Source organism: Protopterus annectens, chromosome 8.part0 (assembly GCF_019279795.1).
Source record: "Protopterus annectens isolate FY-2018-M chromosome 8.part0, PAN1.0, whole genome shotgun sequence".
Taxonomy (NCBI): Eukaryota; Metazoa; Chordata; order Ceratodontiformes; family Protopteridae; genus Protopterus; species Protopterus annectens.
In genome coordinates, this window is record NC_056741.1 from 1,451,637,279 (window position 1) to 1,451,657,838 (window position 20,560).

The 20,560-nt window shown below is 33.9% G+C and overlaps 1 long non-coding RNA gene across 1 annotated transcript in view; it reads left to right on the forward strand.

The window, feature by feature from the left end:
* Positions 1–2,324, forward strand: part of LOC122809500 — a 78,017-nt gene extending 75,693 nt beyond the window's left edge. Inside the window, exon 2 of the long non-coding RNA XR_006365916.1 lies at positions 2,260–2,324. This is a non-coding gene — a long non-coding RNA (uncharacterized LOC122809500). The remainder of the gene's footprint in view (positions 1–2,259) is intronic.
* The last annotated feature ends 18,236 nt before the right edge of the window (positions 2,325–20,560 follow it).

The window sequence follows — 20,560 nt, forward strand, 5'->3', positions numbered from 1 at the left end:
TCTCTGAGTTATTAATCTGAGGAGGTTGTATTACATTTATGGTGACATTAAACTCATATTTATAGAGTACAGCTACCCCACCCCCCCTTCCTTGAAGCACGATCCAGCCTGTGTATGTTGTACCCAGGTGGTAACACTTCATTGTCTTTAGTGTTAGGTTTTAACCAGGTTTCAGATAAACAGAGAATCTCGGGGGAGTGGACATCCAGAAGTGCATGCAATTCATGTACCTTGTTATTAATGCTTCTAATATTGAGATGACAGACTAGGAGAGAGTTAGTTGGCCTATTAATTGTAGGTTTGTAGCTTAGATTGCAAGTAGAGGGGGAAAACAAATGAGTGTTTAATCTCTTTTGATAAAAATAAAATGCTTGAATTTAAGAATAATGACTTAACATACTGGAATCAATTTTTATCCACCAATGGAATTTACCCAGCTAACCATCTAATTACTAGATATAGCCTACATAATAACTGGAGAGATATACAAACCTGCAGAGAATTTATATATAACAAAACTATATTTTCTTTACAAACCCATGGAAACAACATACCAAAAACATTAGAACTATTAACTATTATAATTATTGGTTCATTGAAAGGCACCTCGTTTATATCCTTAATATATAAAGTTATTAGATCTGATAGTAATTTTACAAATGCTTCTTTTTGGGAATACTCCACCAAAATAAATAATGGAGAATTTATTACTAACAGCAAGAAACTTCTTCTGAAATAAGTACAAAAAACAGTTTCTTCTTACTGGAAAATATACACGTGGAAATTCCTTCACATGAGTTATTATATACCTCAAAAAATTGCAAGTATGTACAAAACAAATGATATAAAATGTTGGAGGTATAAAGCAACAGAAGCTGATTGGTTCCATATGATTGTTGCATGTTCTATGTTATCCCAATTTTGGAAGGAATTTGAATGTTTCTGTAAGGCCTTATGGAATAATAATTGTGGAATTTCATTTTATTTAATCTACCAATACCAGAAATCATATCCAGATCTCAAACACATCTTCATGGGTCAATACTTGAAGTTGCAAGAAAGGTTGTGACAAAAATTGGAAAACTAACTCTCCTATATCTTTTAGAAATTATTTTATTTATTTAGCCATGAATCTATGTGAAAAAGAAATATCTAGTTTAAAAATGGAAACAAAGAATTTAACACACAAATTAATTGCTTAGGAAAAGTTACAATCATTACTAAAAAGTTGTTTTAGATGATTTCCTGAATGTATATGGAAGTACTTTCTTGTTATGGACTCTGTAAATAGTTTGTTTCAATTTTGATTGTAAATATGTTATTACTGTTATTATTCTTGTTAGAAAATAAAAAACCTTTTTGAAAAAAAAATGTTAACAGTTCAGAATGTCAACAGTGTGAACAGCAGTATCCAAATGTTGACAGTTCTGAATGTTGACTGTTCTGAATGTACAGAGGTAAGTGGCTTGGTGTAAGGGGTGGGAATATGTTTGTGTGAGTGTTGCCTGGTTAGGATTAAATTAAGGCTTAGATAAGGGGATAGATTTTATGTTGAGTGTTTTTTCCCTCTGTTTTTGGGTGTATGAGCCTGTCTTGCATAGCGGTATGGAAAGGGTTTTGGGCAGAATTTGTGTTAGAGATAACACAAATTGTTAAGCTGATGCAGGGATAACTCCCCCTCCCCCACACACCTTTCTAGTGTATGCTAGCCCAAAATATGTTCCCATAACAGCTGCCCCCTTTACCCACCTTAGATAAGTCACTGATTATTTACTCATTAGACATGAAAATAATGATAAAGTGTTTTTTGTGCAACTTAAACACTGTCCGATTTGGATAAAGCTATTTATATACTGATAGGCACTCATAGCAAATTAATTAGCAGTGAAATCATAAACAATAGTTCATTATAACATTTATTATGTCTCAATGTGCCTGGGTACATTTTTACACAAAAATGTCAGTTGTGTCCTTTGCCATTTTAAAAGCAGCACATGTATTCTTTCTGAATTAACCTCTTTCTGTACTCTTCCATTCCACATGTATTGATTGTGACAAAATTTAATTATGTTTTATTTTCATGTCTATTAACTTCCTACAGAATGCTTACTCTATAATGCTGTGCATTGAAAAAAATATTGTGGACATTAGACATATTTAGGTTACTTGCACATTATAATCTAATATATTTTTTATTTCTTGTGATAAAATATTATTTTTATGTGAGTTATATTCTAATGTGTACATTTTTTTATACAGAATGTGACTACACAGAAACTAGCCACAGAAACTCCATAAATGGAAAGTCGAAAATAGTTATATGTCAAAAAAAAAACAAAGGGAAATAAAACGGCTGATTCTAGAGATACCTTATCAAGATCATCACTGGCATCATTGTCATTGTTAATATCACCATTTATTAAACAATCTGGCTAATCAAAAAATAAGTAACATTTAGGCAAGTTATTTACATGTTTTTAAATCATGTGTACCTGTAAAAACTTTCTAAATAAATAAATAAAACAAGGAATTCAAAGGAATCCTCATATTGTCTTTTAGAAATCATCTCAGATTGACTGTTTTAAATAGCCAGTGTTGTGTACAGAGAGCATAATTATGTACTTTTCTATATTTCTCCTTATTTACTTGCTGATGTATATATAAATGTCTGTGACTGTTCATTTTTTAAAGACAATACATTTTTGTAAAATTAAAGTATATGGATTTCACATAAAGCAGTTTGTTTTGACTTTTACAGGTTTGTTACAATGATAAATCTGAAGATAATTTGCCATTACAAATGCAGACAATGATTTTAAACCTATTTCTGATAATCTTCATTTTGAATATTGTATGTTTTAAAAAATGTGAAGAGGCTAATGTCAGGTAGCTGTAAAATACATTATGCCAAAGTCATTGGCCCAACAGGTAGCATACTCATAAGGAAGATCATAAGGCTGCTTGTTCTATTCGCACTACAGGTGAGTAGATTCATTTTCATCTTACTAGCACAGCTGTGCAGAATTAGAGTTGTGCTATACTCCTCCTTAGTGTGCTATCCTAATGACATGTTAAACCACAGTCCCAGCTACTTGAACTGGTGGTAGTTCAGTTAGATGTAAAAGAATCCCATGATACCTATTATAAAGAAGGGGGGGACTTCCACTATGCTTTGGCCACATTTTTCCTGGTAGTATAAATGCTGCCTCACATCTCCCTTAAAAGAGGCCATAAGCATAATGGGATTAACTAGGTAAACAAAAGCTAATTAAATAATATAAATAAATTATAAGTGCAGCTTTTTGCAACTTCGAGCTTTTATTATTTGGTAATAGTGAAATTGTTATACAAAGCACTTAAAGGAAAGGCAAGCAGTTATTTTAGATCGATCATGTATAAAGCTTATTTAATATCGTCCCCAACACTAGCATTTATGAGAAATAAGACAGGAGTCTTTAGAAGACCTTTGTATGGAGTGCTATTCTTCTCTAAAATAATAATAGTACAGAATTTGTATTAAATGACTAGATTTTCATGTAGTATAATTATTTGAAAAATAAATGTCACAAATGCATTTTAATTTCTGGAATTGTTAAGATTCATAAATATTTAACAAACCCTCCACTTTTTTCCATATTGTCAGGTTATTCCTGTGTTAATGCAAAGGAGAGTAAGATTTCCCTGGTGGAGATGGAGAAATCACTTTCCATGCTTCAGGGAATGGGGAAGCTGTTTGTTGGCATCATCCTTAGTGAAAATGAGGGATATCCAGAGTAAACTGCACATTACAAAAACCCCTTTGACTGCTTACATGCATGAATATAGGGCTATAAAGAAAAAAACTCAAATCACACTTGCTTGCTTTCTGAATAATGGCCATTCTGATTAATCCTGACCCCAATTACAGGGAATGAATAGTCCAATTGGCTAGAAGAAACTGATGATCAACAGACAATGGGAACACAAAATGCCAAAAAAAACACTTTTTTGTACACTAATATTATTTATGTAGTGGGCAAGTATTCCAATTTTTCATTCCTTTTATGGCAATACTAGCAGTGTTAATAGAATTTACTTCAACACATGATATGTTTTCATTTGAAGGCATTACTCTAAATAACTGAAAGATATGGCCATGAATTCTTCCATTGTCTCTTGTCATTCATGTTTATAAAGTGTGTTTAAAGAATTTTTACACAGAGTAGTAGGTATCAGTAGCACCATTTTGTTATACAGAATGCTGTATTTTCGTGGATGAGCAATGGGCAACTTTAAATCCATTTTGTTTTATATGACAATTAAATTTTGCCTCATGTATTTTGATAGCTTTATAGACACAATTTTAGATGCAGATGTCAGTATTTTGTAGGAGTGATTAAGTTTTACTTAAAATCCAGTGCCGGGGAGCTTCTAGCTTTATTTTAACAATCTTTTAATGAAAGTTTGTAAATGTTTGTACATAACTTTTTAATGATTTTTGTCCATTATCTTGTTTTGTTTCACACACACTGCATTTATTGTTAGTATATTGCATGCATCTGCCTCTCTTTAAACAAAAAGTACTGCCTTTTTCTGTTCAATGCCATTCCTTCTGTTCCAGTCTATGCTCTTTCACTCCCATTTGCATTCTTTCTTTTTTTTTTTTGAAAAATATATTATGCTGTTGTTTTGCCACAGCCTGTAAAATATGCATGCTACCATACTTCCGTGATCCATGTGATGTAGGCCTTTTTCTGGATCAAGCTACAAATCCAAATGAAATTATACTGTTCTCACCACCACACCGATACTAATACTTTTGTGGGCCCTGAACATTGGTAGACATTTTCTGGGTCATTAGATGGCCATTTTACTAAAACATTCTCATTTCTGAAAAGATGAGGAAAAAATATCTGCCTCTTCACATCTCATGCAAACCTTCCTCATTTATGTGCTTTCAAACTCATAATTCTGCACATTTTCAGTTTTTGTCTAATCCGTTGCTTATGAATCTAAATTATTGCTCCACATTACTTAGAATCCTCTCCCTTGTTTAACATTTCTGGAGTGTCCACAGTGTCACACATCTTCAGGATTCTAAGAAAAGCCATACCTTCATATTCAGTGAGTCTGCTAGGTAATTAATGAAAGCACTTCATATGACTGATCTGACAGTGAGTGTTGTTGGGCCCATCCCACAAGTTCCTCTCCCCTTTTTCAAATGAGATCCATTTTCTGCTTTTATTTTCCTGATTCTATCACTCATTTGACTTTTAGTCTAAATATTCATGCATTTTTATCTATCCAGCTGGTTCCCTATGAGCCTGTATATAGTAATTATTTATGCAATGCAGTCAAATCACAATTCCTTCTTATGTTGCTTTTGTGATTTTAGTACAATGTCTTAGCATCTGAGTGTATCACACTGGTGCTACATGAGAAATCTAGTAACTCTGTACATTGTCTCTCTCACCACAGCCCTCTGTATATTAACCCTTCAACCATGCAATAGTTCATTCCCTCGTCTCCATTCTATGACCAGCCCTGCAGTTATCCTAGAATGCCATATGTGGGTTTAATTCAAGGTCTCAATGAAGTCCAGGCAGACCACTTCTATAGGCAATCCCCTGTAACACAGTAATACAACTATACATCAGAAATGACTGACACCATTTTGTGGTAAGGGACCATATTAGTTTATTATTTATTTACCTTTCTATCCTTTGTTCACCAGTTTAGTCCCACTAGGCTGGTGGCATCTTTTCAAGGGAGCATGCTATTTCTGTGTGGATGAAAATAAGTTTGTACAAGATGGTAACAAATGAAGTTATACAAAATGTGAGGACAGGGAATATATAGCAAAAAGCTGTGTGCTTGTTTATAGAAAATGTAAAGAACTGGAACATTTATGGTTATAAAAGGAAAGAGTAGAGATGAATGCTCCAGAAAAGAAGAAAAAACAGTAAAACATATTACTACAGAAAACACTGGAAGAGAAAGTGGTATGGGTACGGTGATATGGAGATACTGAAGAAAGGTTTAAAATGAAGATGTAGTTAGAGAAGATATAACAGTTCAAAGCAAGTTTATTAATATACAGCAAGAGAACAGAGTTGCAGTTTTAGAACATGAAGGAGAAATGTAGAAGAACAAGACAGTGAAACTTCAGATGGTGGGATACTTAGGAAAAAGGAAAAAAGATCTCTAAGCAAAACACTTAAAAAGAGAAAGGATAACATAGTCATTTTATAATTAAACTGTGAATATCATTTCAAATTATATAGACATTCGGTGGTGGTGGAATGCTATAAAAAATAAAATTTTATGTTTTTTGCTTATTAGATACCATATGTATTGTGGGGTGAATTGCTTGGATGGCAAGAAATGAGACATGTTCTGAAACAGGAAATTTAATAAGAAATAAAGAAATAAGAATTCTAGATGCAACAATTGTAGTACCAGGAAGGATAGTGGATATATTGTATGAGAATGAGAAAAAATGTATAAGATTAGTAGTGATTTATTCTTATACTAATATGATGAATTGAAAACAGTTTGAATAAATTAAAATCTGTCAATTTGTCAATAATAATATTAGGAGATTTTAACTGTAATTTGAGGAAAGACATGAGAAAAATAACACAGGATATTAAGATGTTAAGGGAATTAAAAATTGTGGATTTAAAATTAGGAAAGAATAGCAAATGGACATATATATTATGGGAGGTTTAAGATTAAAACTGATTACATAGTTCATTATAAAAACATGAAGGAAAATAGCCAGAATACAGACTGCAGAGATTTCAGATCACAGAGCAGTATCAGCTAGAACAGAGGAAAATAATGAAATAATAAAAGAGGAAAAAGATATAAATATTTTATCTCCATAGTTTAAAAAAGAGGACAAATTGACAGAGAGATAGAGAGAGACAAATTATGGAAAGTTCAAATGACAATGAGTCCAGTTTATAAAAATTGTATACAATGAAATAGATAATAAAAGGTAAGAAAGAATCGGCACCAGGATTGGGTGGTAAAAGCTATGAACATGATAAGGAAATGAATAAAGATGAAATAATTTTTTAAAAATATTAAATGAAAGGATGAAGGAAGGCATAATGGAAGAGGACTGATAATAGTTATATGGAAAAAGAATGAAAGAAATTAAAAACATTGGGACCTTTGACACTAAGGAATAATGACTATAAAATATTTATGAAAATACTACAAAAAAGTATGGAGAAAGTATTACATGAGGTAGTAAGAGAAGGGACCTACAGTATAAATGGAAGAGAGGGGATGGAAATGTTAAATACAGTGAAAGTAGTAGTAGAGAAATGATACTGAGATAAGATAAAGATGAATGATATTCTGCAACCTAGCTAAAGCTTTTGATAAAATGAGCCGTGGAGCAACAGGGTAGATTTAGAGGCATATGGCATAGGAGAAAAATATTAACGTAAAAAAGAAAGGTTATAAAAATTCATGGATACACATTATGATAAACTGATGGCTGGAAAATAATTAAGAGAGGAATAAAACAGGGATGACCATTATGGGGCATTAATAATGAATGCAGTAGTACAGACATGTATATCTGAAATGAGGGAGGCAAGATGGGAGATGGAAGGAAATGTTATATTACCAATATGTATGACATATGTAGATGCTTTAGTTTTAATCACAAAAAAGGGCTGGATAAGTGAGTTTTAATAAGGATCAAAAAGCTGTTAAAGCGGGTCTGCAGATAAACACAATTAAGTGTTAAGAATCTGGTAAGATTAAGAATGGAAAATCTTTCACAAGAAAGGAGGTAAAGGTTTGTGAATGACATTTGGTGAGTATGAAAATATAATAAGTCAGTACAGAGATAGAAGTACAAATCAAAAATGTTAGATTAGTGGAAAATTTTATATTTATCATTTCAGAAAAAAAACATATATGTTCAATACTTAAACATACTGGAAATTGGCATATATACAGGGAATATATCTGTTCTCCACTCAAATGGAAAAAGTGTTAAAGATTTTTTAGCTTCATTCGGGGCTCAGGGATAAATCCAATGAGAAGATGAACAGTTTATAATAAAAAAGAAGAAAGTGGTTTGAATTAAAAGAATTCCAATAGCAATTCAGTAATGAGAAAGGTAAAAGAAAAACAATAAGAAATGATAGGTAAGATGTTATATGAAAATATAAAATGCATGGGAAAAATGGGAAAATAAAAGAAAATGGGTAAGATGGAATAAAAAGAATAGGAATAAAATGCAATTATAGTAGTTAAAAATAAGTGAAGTTGATGAGGAAAAAATATGGCATAATATGAGTTTTAAAAAAATGTGTATACCCATGGAAGGAATTAAAAGAAGATAAAACAATAAAAGAAGAAAAGGGTTGAAATTTTTCATGAAGCAGAAATTTATTTTGTGGAGAATTTTATTAGCAGGTTACTGGTAAAAGGGAATATGTAATATAAGGTTTGGAGGAAAGAAAACGTGTTGACAGTAATGAAGAAGAAACAAAATATTATTTTTGGATTTCAAAAAGAAAGAATTTTGGGAAAAGTTTTAAAATGAATATAGATGGGAAGGATTTAAATATATAAATATGAATACAATATTAAATGGGAAGTATAATAAAGTAAACAAATGTGACATTGATAAATAAGATAAAGTACTGTTTGTGACAATATGGGTGCTGTGGAAAAAAGATTATAGAATTTCTAACATAATAAGAAAATAGAACAGAGTGATGCAGTAGCCGAAATAAAAAGATGGTTACATCAGTGAGGTTGGGGGATATATGGGTAAAGAAAAGGAAAAGGAATGAAACAAACAGAATTGTTTAGTTACATTGTTTTGTGCTGAAAACTTGGAAATAAAGTTGATGGTGAATATTAAAAAAAATGGAAAAGTAAATAAATGATTTAAGTTTTTATATGGTATAAAATTAATGTAAATGTTAATTCATGTGCTGCTCTTTTTGATAAGTGCAATGGGATGATAAGACCTACCACTAATTTAGGTAGATGGGACCTCTGTTTAGCAGTTCATCTAAAGGGTGCCATAGTCAGCAGTGCAGCACCCCCTAATCCTGCATGGTAGTGTTAGCCATTGAAAATGAATCCATTTGTCTGAAATGAGAAAAGAACTCACAGCTCTCTGATCTTCCAGCACTAAAGGTCAGTGTGCTACCTGTTGAGCCAGTGAAGCTTGAGAGAAAGGTGACTATGTTCCTTAGTCACTCTGAATCATTATTTTCATAACTTTTCCATACAAAGCTGTTTGTCTAGCAGATCTGTATTTCTGCTGTTTTTTTTTTTCCTACCGCACTGCTACTGACCTTCTGGCCTGTTTCTATGGTTTTGCTTTTTTTATTCTGCCACAGGCCAGAAGATGACTGCTGCATTTCCACAGTACAGTAAGTCACTAAGTTTTTTTTTAATTATCATTCTCTATGTCTCCTCCCATACACTGATGTGTATGCTAGTCTATGGAAGAGTCTTTTGAGGATATCTTTATATTTTTATATCCTTAACATAAAGAGAGTATACGCAGTATGTTATTTAAACAATAACATGTTCATCATATCACGATTAGAGAATAAAGAAATGATGCCCTGATGGTGCTTTGAAAACATTTTAACTGAAAAAGTACATAATTCTCAAAAGATGGTAGTTAGCTAGATCAAAGGAAAAGACTGTAAGATGGCAGGAAGGCTGAGTACGGAGTACATGGGTATAATAAAAGGTAACTGTGTAGAATTGCTGAAAAAGTAGAGTGCCTCAAGAATAAGGCAGTCCCAATAACTCCTAAGTCCAGGATTTATTGTGGAATATGTGTAGCTAAAATGTTCATTTTAAGAATAAAATGGTTCTGAAAACACTTAAGAAGTTAAATGGTATATTGGCATATGAAACAAACTGCAATATGGCACAAGAAGAACAAGTGAATTAATTCTCTAAGTTATTGGCAGCTTTAAGGCTACCTAATGACAGTAATTGTATTGGATATATGTCAGTCAAACTGTTATAAATATTTGAGGATATGGCTATGAGTTCTACGGATTCATGTAAATATTCTCTACATGAGTGGACACTGTCCTTTCTATTTAAAGGTATACATTCCTTTTATGATGACTAAAAATAAAATAGAAATGTTAAGAAGTTAGGTCCAAATGTAGATGCTATTATTTTTATTTTCTGAACAAGGATGATTCTGAATTGTTTTTGAAAACTGAACTGTTTAACTTGGCTGAGAAAAGCAAACTCCTTTGAACGGCTACATTAACAGATGCATGCAAAAGTGAATTAATAGTATTACTCTAACTAATAATTGTCCCATTGATGTGTATGTATGGCAATAGTGCATTTAGAACTCCAGTTTCAGGCACAGAAAGTTAACTAGCTGTAATGTTACTATGCAAATTGCAGTTTTACAACTAAGAGTTTCTAAGCACTGTCATTTGATTACATCTGTTGTATATGCTGTACTGGACTGCAGTGATGACCTGTAAGAAAATAGTACTCACCCTGCTGACTAACTTACAATAAGGTCAATCCCCATTGTAGTATAGTAAATGCACTATAACCTCAATTTTTGGTTCACAGTCATGGTACTTGTTATCAGCTTACCCATCACTAGGTCTCTCCCTACTATAGGTGAGTTCTGTAGGCAGACTAATTTAAGTCCACACACCTCTGATATCCTGTCTGACATCTGACAAGGTACCTCAACAGAGACAGCACTTGTGAATATCATATGTGGGAAAATGTATGGCAAATAATTGTAAAGCATCGAATATAACACTCTGGTCTACTGTGTTATGTTCAGGCACAGAGTCCTACGTCCTTCCTTCCTGAATTTCTAGCATTTTATTTCCTTCCACATCCCTTAGGAGCATCCATGCCCCCCCCCAAGTAAACTATAATAATACAGCTTTACAATGTTCTAAGCACTCTTTTTGTAAAGCAGTGTCTTTTTATTCTAAATGCACTTAAATGGCAGAAGAAATCTGTACAGAATTTACCTGACTGATAACTCAGCTGCCTGTCTTCTGCACACTGAGCATACCCACACTGATTATCTGCTGCTGCCTACCTTGCATCTTATAACCACCTACCTCTATATACAACTCTCCATACCCATCTCAGTTATCTCCCAAATATTACGTCTCCAACTATTAAAAGCCCATTGTCTGCTCTCCTCTGCTACTGTCTACCTCTATAAAATAAGGTATTATACCCACAACAGCAAAATCAACAATCCGCCTCCTAAACCAAAGCTAAAATTCAAACACCCTTGTACATATTCCCTGCTGTCTTTTCACTTGAAAATATATGGTGACATCCATCATAACCCATGTCTTACAACCACTCATCAAAATAACAAGTCTGTCACATCACAAAATAGTCATCTCTCAAAGCCATGTGGTCTCCACCTATGCACAGCTAATCTTAAAAGTATAAGAAACAAACTTTCTGATGTAAATGCCTTGGTAGCCTACAACTCCCCAGATATACTAGTAGCCACAAAAACTTAGCTTAAATAAGAAATTAAAGAGGAAGATGCCTTACTGCAGGGATATAACACCTCAAGACTAAACAGAACTCATAAAAAAACATGCTGGGCTGGTGATTATTTGCAAGAATACTTTAAACCTCGGTCTCATATTAGCTGCATCCCCACTCTTCAATGCCAAAATAATTATAGCATCCTTGCAAACTGATGTTCACAAAAGCCTTTTCAATATAGGAACTTACTTTCCCCAGGAAGTAGCATATTGCTGAAGAACTTTTCTCCTGGGCATCAAAGAACATCTCACTTGAGACCATCATTTTAGGAGACCTGAATATTGATTGGCAAACTACTAATAGCAACAGTCCTTCTAATGTCAATAATCTATATGGTTTTACTCATTTCAACTCCAACAAGGTACAATGGGAACTCTGGTAGAGCCTCAGCATTAGACCAGATTCTCTCTAATGCCCCAAACAAAATCCTCTCAACAGATGCCTTATGAATTACCTTAAGTGATCACCTACCTATCTATACAACAAAGCATCATAAACCTAACCAAAAACAGCATCTGTACAACCTTGCTCGTAACTTCTCTTCCTTTAGTAAGGACCGATTCATCACAGCACCAAAATCAGTCACCTGGCAGGCTCTTCATACTCTTCCACTCAATGAAGCTGTAGCACTCTTCAACTCTATGTTTCTTAACATACTAAATGAATTAGTCCCAGTAAGAAGAAAAAGAATTAAACAGAATCCAGCACCCTGGCTTTCCTACAGTACTAAATCAATCAGGAAAGACAGAGACAGAGCCTGAAGAAAGTGGAAGCAAGTAAAACCATTGCTGCCCATCAATTATAAATGTCTCAAGACACTCCATTAAAAATCATGTCAAAACCAATATGCTGTATTAATATACAGGCAGCAAATTATAGCAACCCCAAAGCTTTATGGACTACAAAATACTTTTTTGAATTACTCAAAGATCCATTTTAGGTGTCCTGTTGTTCAAAATATATATCTATTAATGATTTCAACATAGCTTCTAAATAAGCCACTAACATACAGTATGCAGATGACTAAACAATCATCTGTTCTGCTAAAAGTTTAAATAAATTAAAACAATTCCCCAAGAGTCTCTGTATACCATAGATGCCTGGCTGTCTGATACACAGCACCTCCTTAACCCTTAAAAAAAACAAAACTGATTATATTTGCTCCCAAATCATTCAAATGACTACAAAATAATTCCAAAATCACTTCCTCTAACACCACCATCATAAAACTAGTAAGTCCTAGGTAAATACTAGGCTAGCTACCCTTGTGGGTAATTTTTTAGACTTTCCTTGTCAAAGATGAGAATCAAACCCTGTACCTTGTGACAGCAAGGTATTTGCTGCCAACTCCCAGGCAAAGCCTCTAGGAGTCACTATTAATGAAAGCTTAAAATTTGATCACATAAAACCAGCAGTAACCTCACCACCACCAAAAAGCTAGGTGCACTCTATATAGTCAAGCAACACCCCACAGATAATGCCAGAAAAAGTACTGCTCAAGCCATTGTGATACCTACACTAGTTTATGCTTCTCCTTGATTAATCTACAATCCGCTCAACTCTCATTCTTGGAAAAATGCTGTAATACAATAATGTGGCAAAATTTGCCATCAATCGTTATTATAGGACATATAATTGTCTATCCTTAAAAAAAACTTCAATGGTTAGAGCTAAGGCATTACCTTACACTTTCCCAACTAGTTATTTCGCATAAACTCCTCCATTATCCAGACAAATGGCCTGGTTTGAAAAATATTCTACAGCTTTCTAACCCAAATAGGCAGCAGATAAGCACAGTATTAACTATCACAAAAGCTAACAACTCAGCTGGTGACTTTCTCTTCTTTCCTGGCCAAAATTTGGAACTCCTTTCCTCTCACTCTAAGAAACACAGTAAGCACCAACTCTTTCAAAGCACAAAGAAAGGAATATATATGAGATACCTGGATTTGTACTTTCATAATGTCTGGATGATAAATGCCCTGCCCTTTCTTTCTCCTACTCTTTCCAAGCACTTTATCTTAGGTTATTGGTCCACATTCTCCCCCTTGTTCTCAACCTCTCCCTCTTCTTCCTTCTTCCTCTCCAAAAACATTATCACCCCTTAATATAAATCCTTTATTTCCTCCTTTTCTCTCCTCCTACCAAGTTTATTTCCAAATGTGCTTCATAGCTGTTTACATGATGCTGCTATTAATTAATTATGTTCAATTTAAATGTTATGCATTTATTGATTACTTGTATACTTCTGTTTACTGTGTTCTTTATCTGAGTTTTCCTCACCTGACCTCTGCTGAAAAAGGGTAGGTTTCTGCCCAGTTTGGACTACCCCGGTAAACAAATGCAATAAATAAGTAAAGTGAAATAAACATGTAATAATAAAACCAAAATGGAACTAAGTGTATTAGAACCAACAAAAAAACAAAAACACTCAGTGACCACAGGGGAACAACATAGGAACTCCAAACCAAATAGCGTAGCAAAGTTTAATCAACGCTTTCATTACAACTTCTTCAGAATAACTACACAGTAAAATCAAGCTGCTTAAATACACTCCATAAAATACATCAATCATTCAATTAATAACAATTAACAAGAACTAAATCACACTGTTGACTTCCTTTCTTCTAAAAAACATTTAAAGTTTATGCTTTCATTCAGTCCAGGTGGACTGGATATTTATGTATAATGGGTTATATAGGCATGCTTCAGTGTGCACTACATTTAAAAATTTCTCTTTTTCTATTTTAGAATATATAGGTAAAGACTTGAGAGGGGGAAATATTAAAAACAGAGTTGAAAGGAAGGAGACACTATGGAAATTAAGGTTAGGTGCTTTCAGTCCACCTGGACTGAATGAAAGCATAAACGTTAAATGTTTTTCAGAAGAAAGGAAGTCAACATTGTGATTTAGTTCTTGTTAATTTTTATTAATTGAATGATTGATGTATTTTATGGAGTGTATTTAAGCAGCTTGATTTTATTTTGTAGTTATTCTGAAAAAGTTCTAATGAAAGCGTTGATTAAACTTTGCTACGCTATTTGGTTTGGAGTTCCTGAGTTGTTGCTCTGTAGTCACTGAGTGTTTTTGTTTTTTTTAAATAAACATGTACAACTACAACACTGTTTAGTTATCTGCAGAGTGTACTGTTTGAAATAATGCTGACTGACAGCTAAAGAGTTTGTTTTCTAAACTATAAAAGTGTAGAACATGAAATAATAGACTGGATAACCTGCTTATCTTAGGGACTGAAGTAATGAAGTTCAACACACACAGGTTAAATAAAGTGCATTCTTGGACCAAGGCAGGGTCTGTATAAATGTAGATGTGTAAGTTTAGTAAAAGTGTTCATTGAGTGATTCACTTGACCTTATTAAGAGGCCTACAGATAAATTTAAAGATGGCAACAAAACCCTCACTTACAGCAGAAAATGGGAAACAGGTACACCACAGGTAACATCTGAGATGGAATGAATGTAGCACTCTAAAGATAATAGAGTTAAGAGAGATACACTATGATAGAGGTATATGCATTTAGTATACATATGTGAAGTGTATACAACTTTAAAGCTAAACTATTCCTTCTAGATTTACCAAAACTAGGAAGGGTGACACTCAACATGTAAACAGAGAGATTGTTGCAGTAGGAAAGAGCCCGGTAGCTTCTAAAACAAGTTCACATCTGTGTAGCCTTAAAGCAGCATGTAAACTCTTGAAATATCTATAGAAAAGGTGAAGAAAGAGCTTCAGACATTTGAAAAGAAAGTTAGGTCATAAACAATTGAAAATCACTACTACACTTATACAGGAAGAAGAAAAACAGAACTTCAAAGGAGACAGTAGTAGGTACTGTGTAATATTTATTTATTTATTATTATTTATTTTATTATTTTACATTTGTTGACCAGGCTAGTCTAACTGGATATATGTCCATTTTCAGTAGAGGCCTGGGGAGAAAAGCTCCAACCATCAGCAGTGACAAAAACAAAATAAATACAATATATAGTAATAGCCAAGTGAATTACAGTACATTAGCTACATAGGTCATAACAAAAGATTTACAAAGTAATTTAGTAGGTTTAAGCTAAGATTAAATACAGTACATTAGCTACATAGTTCAGAACAAAAGATTTACAAAGTAATTTAGTAGGTTTAAGCTAAGATTAAATACAGAGAACAAAAAACATAAAATTCAGGAGTTTTTTTTGTATAAACCTAAGGATTTTGTAGAAATTGTTTGGCCTTTTTTTTATAGGGAAGTAAGGAACATGGGTAGCTCTATGGTATTTTGGTAATATATAGATAGAAGTGGAGGTTATGTTACTGTGGTTAAGGTTGTTTATGGGAGAAATTGGTAGAGTTTGCTGGTAGGGGTGGTGGTGTTCAGGAAGAGAGAAGTATTCATACAAGGTTAATGTGTATGGTATTGTGAGAGAAGTAAGAGTTGAAGGTAAGAGTAGCAGGTTTGTGAGTATAGATTTATGTGTTGGGGCCATTAGAATATGTAGCTAAGGAGTTTGGGTATATTGATGGTAGGAGTATAGTAAGTAAACTACAGATGGGAGAAAGGAGAGAGTGCTTGAAGAGGAAGAATAGGTAGAGGGAAGAGGTGTACTATTAAGTAAAGTAAAGTTGGTTATAAGAGAGAAGCTGTATACAATTAAGTAAAATAAAGGCTGTAAGAGAGAAGCTGTAGAGTTTAATCAAAATAGGAAGGGGTGGGGAGAGGTTAGGAAGTATTACAAGAAAAGCAATTATCTAATTAAGGATTTGTAGAGGTTAGGGGTAGGGCTATTAAGTGGAGGAGGTGTGTGATAGGACGAAAATGAGAAGGGCTGTGGTTACAGAAGTATATGGCTAGGACCACTGGGGTTGGGTGGGAATTGGGGGTTGGGTAGGGGAGCGGAGTGAGCCTGCAGGGCGAATGGAGCGGGTTCAGACAGGTAACCGAGAAAGTCAGAGAGGAGAAAGAAACAATCAGCAAACAGCTTACTACTTGGAGCCTTAGTTGGGAAGGATAGGCAAAGAAAGGAGGAACCAATGTAGAGAAAGTAAGTGGTTGCTGAGAGCAAAGCTAGTGGAAAGAAGAAGGTAAAGTGGAAAGATAAGGCAGGAGGGAAATCCTCAATCCAGGACAGAGCTTTTATTTCAAAGGGAAAAATCAGGGAAGATTGGATGTATAAGGGGCTATCCTAGTTTAGTCTGCCATCTAGTGGTCAGATATTGTAATGCAACAGTCACAATATTTAAGCACAAACATTTTAAAAATACCTGCAAACCTGACAATTGCCATTGTAATGTGCTTACAAGAGCTCTGGAGGACAATTTAATAAATATTAGCATCTGTCATTAAATCTCTGTGACAGTATACCTTTAATAAAACAAGTATTGCTGCTAACGATAGTGTACCCTCCCCAAACCCTAACAAATGATGTTTGAAGATATTTCCAGTGTTTAAATCTCACAATCAGGATGCAATCTAAGACATTTAGAAAGTTTAAGAGGCCGCAGGACTAAAAGTCCCATCATTTGGGCTTTATATAATAGTATATGCTAGAAAAGCCATTGTGGAGGCAACTGTAATGATCTAAAACATGGTAAAATTTAAAAGGATCAGAAGGAGGCAATTTGATTCCTACTTGGTCACCATCAGATTGACCATTATGTATATTGCTAGTCTGATGGCAGAACACAGTTTGCACATAAGGAGTGAATAGCTTTCTATCGCTTATCTCTATGGTCAGCAGTCATAGATTCCTTTCTTTTGGGAGAGTTTAGTCTTGTTTATGCAATTGTGAAATCGGTATGTATGTAAGTTTGTGGGGAGGTTATCCCTCATATGTTAGGTGTTGTGGGGGAGGTTTGCCCTCATGCACAAATGTTATCAGTTTTTTCATCATTTTGATTTTTCCAATAAGCTGTGCTTGGCAAGCTCATTCCTTAAAATGTTGTAAATTAACAAATGATAATGATAGCATTTTTGTCAGCATGTCAGCTGTAAATGAAGCTGTAAAAAGCACTACAGCTTAATATATCATAAATGAACCATATAGTAGTAGCAACCATTACATTCTCTTCTCTGTGCAATGTCATGAACAATATTTTATTTGTACCTTACCTTACAAATACTGAAATAATGTTACTTGGATTTTTGCTGTAATTTTGGATTATACTGAAATTACCAATGAAAATATCATAGAAGTGTTTGGGCTTTGTGGTTTAATTCAAATATTCAAAAATAAACATTAAAATCATGCAGAAAAGGGATTAAGAACGTGAGCCCTTCTACTTCTAAGCAAAATTAAGTTCTTGGTTCTCTTTGCAAGGGAACTTGGGTAGACGTAGTACTCTGTATAACATCTTACTACATCAGAGAACCAATTCTATCAGAACTGAACATGTGAAAAATAAATTTACAGTGCTAGCAGAAAGGTACACCCCCTTCCCTCACATTCCATCCAGGAGCTTTGACTCCCACACCACTTTATAAAATATAACATTCTCCAAAGACCACAACCTTGGGAAAAGTTTGTAAAGTTTAGCACACTGATCTATATATGTAGTGGGATTTTATGGTTACCAGCTTGGAATCCATTAATCACTGAGATCAGTCGCCACGTTTAATAAATATAGAATGCTTTTCTCCCAGTCTTTACCCAGTTACTGTTTCACCTGCCACTGGCCATATTTAAGGGTATCTTATTAGTGCATCAGTTAGCAAACATAACTGTGTAAAAATGTCTACAAAGTTAAAACTTCCTCTGAGGAAAGGGAAGATTATTTAGAAAAGTTTCCTTCAAGCTATTCTTATGCCAAAATAATATTTTTTTTTTGAAAAGCATTAGATATTTCTCATTCATTCATTCCCCCTCTGATTACTTGCTTAATCCAATTCATACTCACATCCTTGGAATGTGGGAGGGAATTGGAGTACTCTCTGAAACCCCACACAGAGACAAAGAACATATACCAACTAAACACAGAAGGCATGGAGATGAAAACTTAAATGAAGTTGTTTGAGACACAAGTACTAATTACGGAATCACATTGAACTTAGGACGCTATGGTATGGGAATACAACAGAGACAGTCTACTGCTGGGGAGAATATGGTTGTCTTAGACAAGCTAATGAGTATATTTCACTGCTAAAACCAAAATATGAAACTTTTTTGGCAACTAGTAAGGTCCCACATTAAAACTATTTTGGGAATACAGAAATTATTATAGATGTGTCTTCGTTGCTTAAAACACAGTAACGTAATGCAGTTCTAAAATGCACAGCTTAAAAGCTTTTTAGCTGGTAGATTACCAAAAGCAGCCCCTCTATTAATGAATGGACCAGGATTCAATAAATATGTATAGAACTCAAAATGTTGCTTTCTATAACAGAAGTACTACTGTTGTGAATAATTATAAAGGCCCTTATATTTTTAAACTGGCTTAGCAGACACTGCAATTTTACTCTTGAAGGAGAAAGTACAGTGATAACTGTTAGGTCGTACAGGTGTTTGCTTCTTTTTAACATTACCTTTTTGTATGTAGGTAGTGTTTATTTAGCATATAGTAAAATCCTAAATGATTAACGTTTATAAATACCAGGTGCTGAGTCTATATGAATCATTGTTTGGCATGCTAGTTAATTATGAAATACATGGAAGAAATTTATAAAGAAATGTTTTATAATCTGGAAAAAAACAACTAAGTAAAGATGATTTGCTGATATGCATTTTGCATATTTTACGCAATTTGATGTTTCTGATTTGTTGCCTGTATTAGAAAAACATCAACAAATGAATATTCAAATACATTTAGCTTAAAAATATAATTTTCTGCAGGCAAAAATAAGATGCTGCCCACATTTTTTCAGTTATGTATTTCTATTGTTAAAAACGTAACTCATTCATTCATCTTCATTGATTTGTGTATAAGGAAGCTGCATTCAATATGAAAAAAATGCCAGTGCCTCTTGTACAGATTTGCATATAGTGCAAAATTAAGAATGGGATGAGGTCATTAATAAAATTTTAACCATGTGGAAGCAGCATAAAGAGAACATGTAAAACATACTACCAGAAAAGAAAAATATGGGATTAAATAAAGAAGAATGTGAAATATTGAATCTGTTACTGTACGTTGATGCAATGATTGAAGCTAAAGTGTTTTTTGGAATTTGTAGCAAGAGAAATATGAAAGGAAATGTCCCAAACAGACATCTAATTTTCAGTTTTAGGCCACCATTGTAGAGGTCCTTGATAGGCTACAAGTGATCAGATTCTTTCACTGATCTAGTTAATCAAAACTAATTTAAAACGTATGCAGTCATTAAAAGCTTAGTGGATAAACAAAAGTAGGAATGCTGATAGTGCCCTAGTAAATAATAAGTTGTAAGCTATACTGATTCAGCAAATGCTCTCCCACTGAAACAATGCAAATACTTTGCTCTGTGATACATCATGGTTTTGGAATGAACATCTTTAACAGAACACTAAGCAGCAAAGCAAGAAAACGGGTTTTGAACCATGGCACTTATAATCTTTAATAAATATGACCATACCTGTGAGTTTCTTTCCATTTATTTGTTAACCAAGTAAGCTAGGTGAGCTACTGGACAAAAGTGTCCCTTTTCAAGGGTGATAAGGGGTCCATTTCTGATTAAGTGACTTGCTGAGAGTCATACAAAAGCCAAATAAAGGCTGGGGAATCGATCCCTAGAATATACAAAGCAGCTCATTAACATCACTAACTACCTCTGCACTAACTGCCAGAGATACAATGGTCCAGATCTTAGCTAGTTAGTAAATGTGATCTTAGCTCATGCGGTCATCAAGGCTGGGTGAGGTAACTACAGGGTCAAGAGTTCTGAGATACTTAAAACATGCTTGTAAGGATGTAATAATCACTATCAAGATGACAGCTGTGTAAAGCTAGCTTACTAAAGTTGTGTGTTCTTCAGTGGTGCAGTTCCTGTTAAATTCTTTGTGGACAAATTAGTATTTTTCTTCCCTTCTT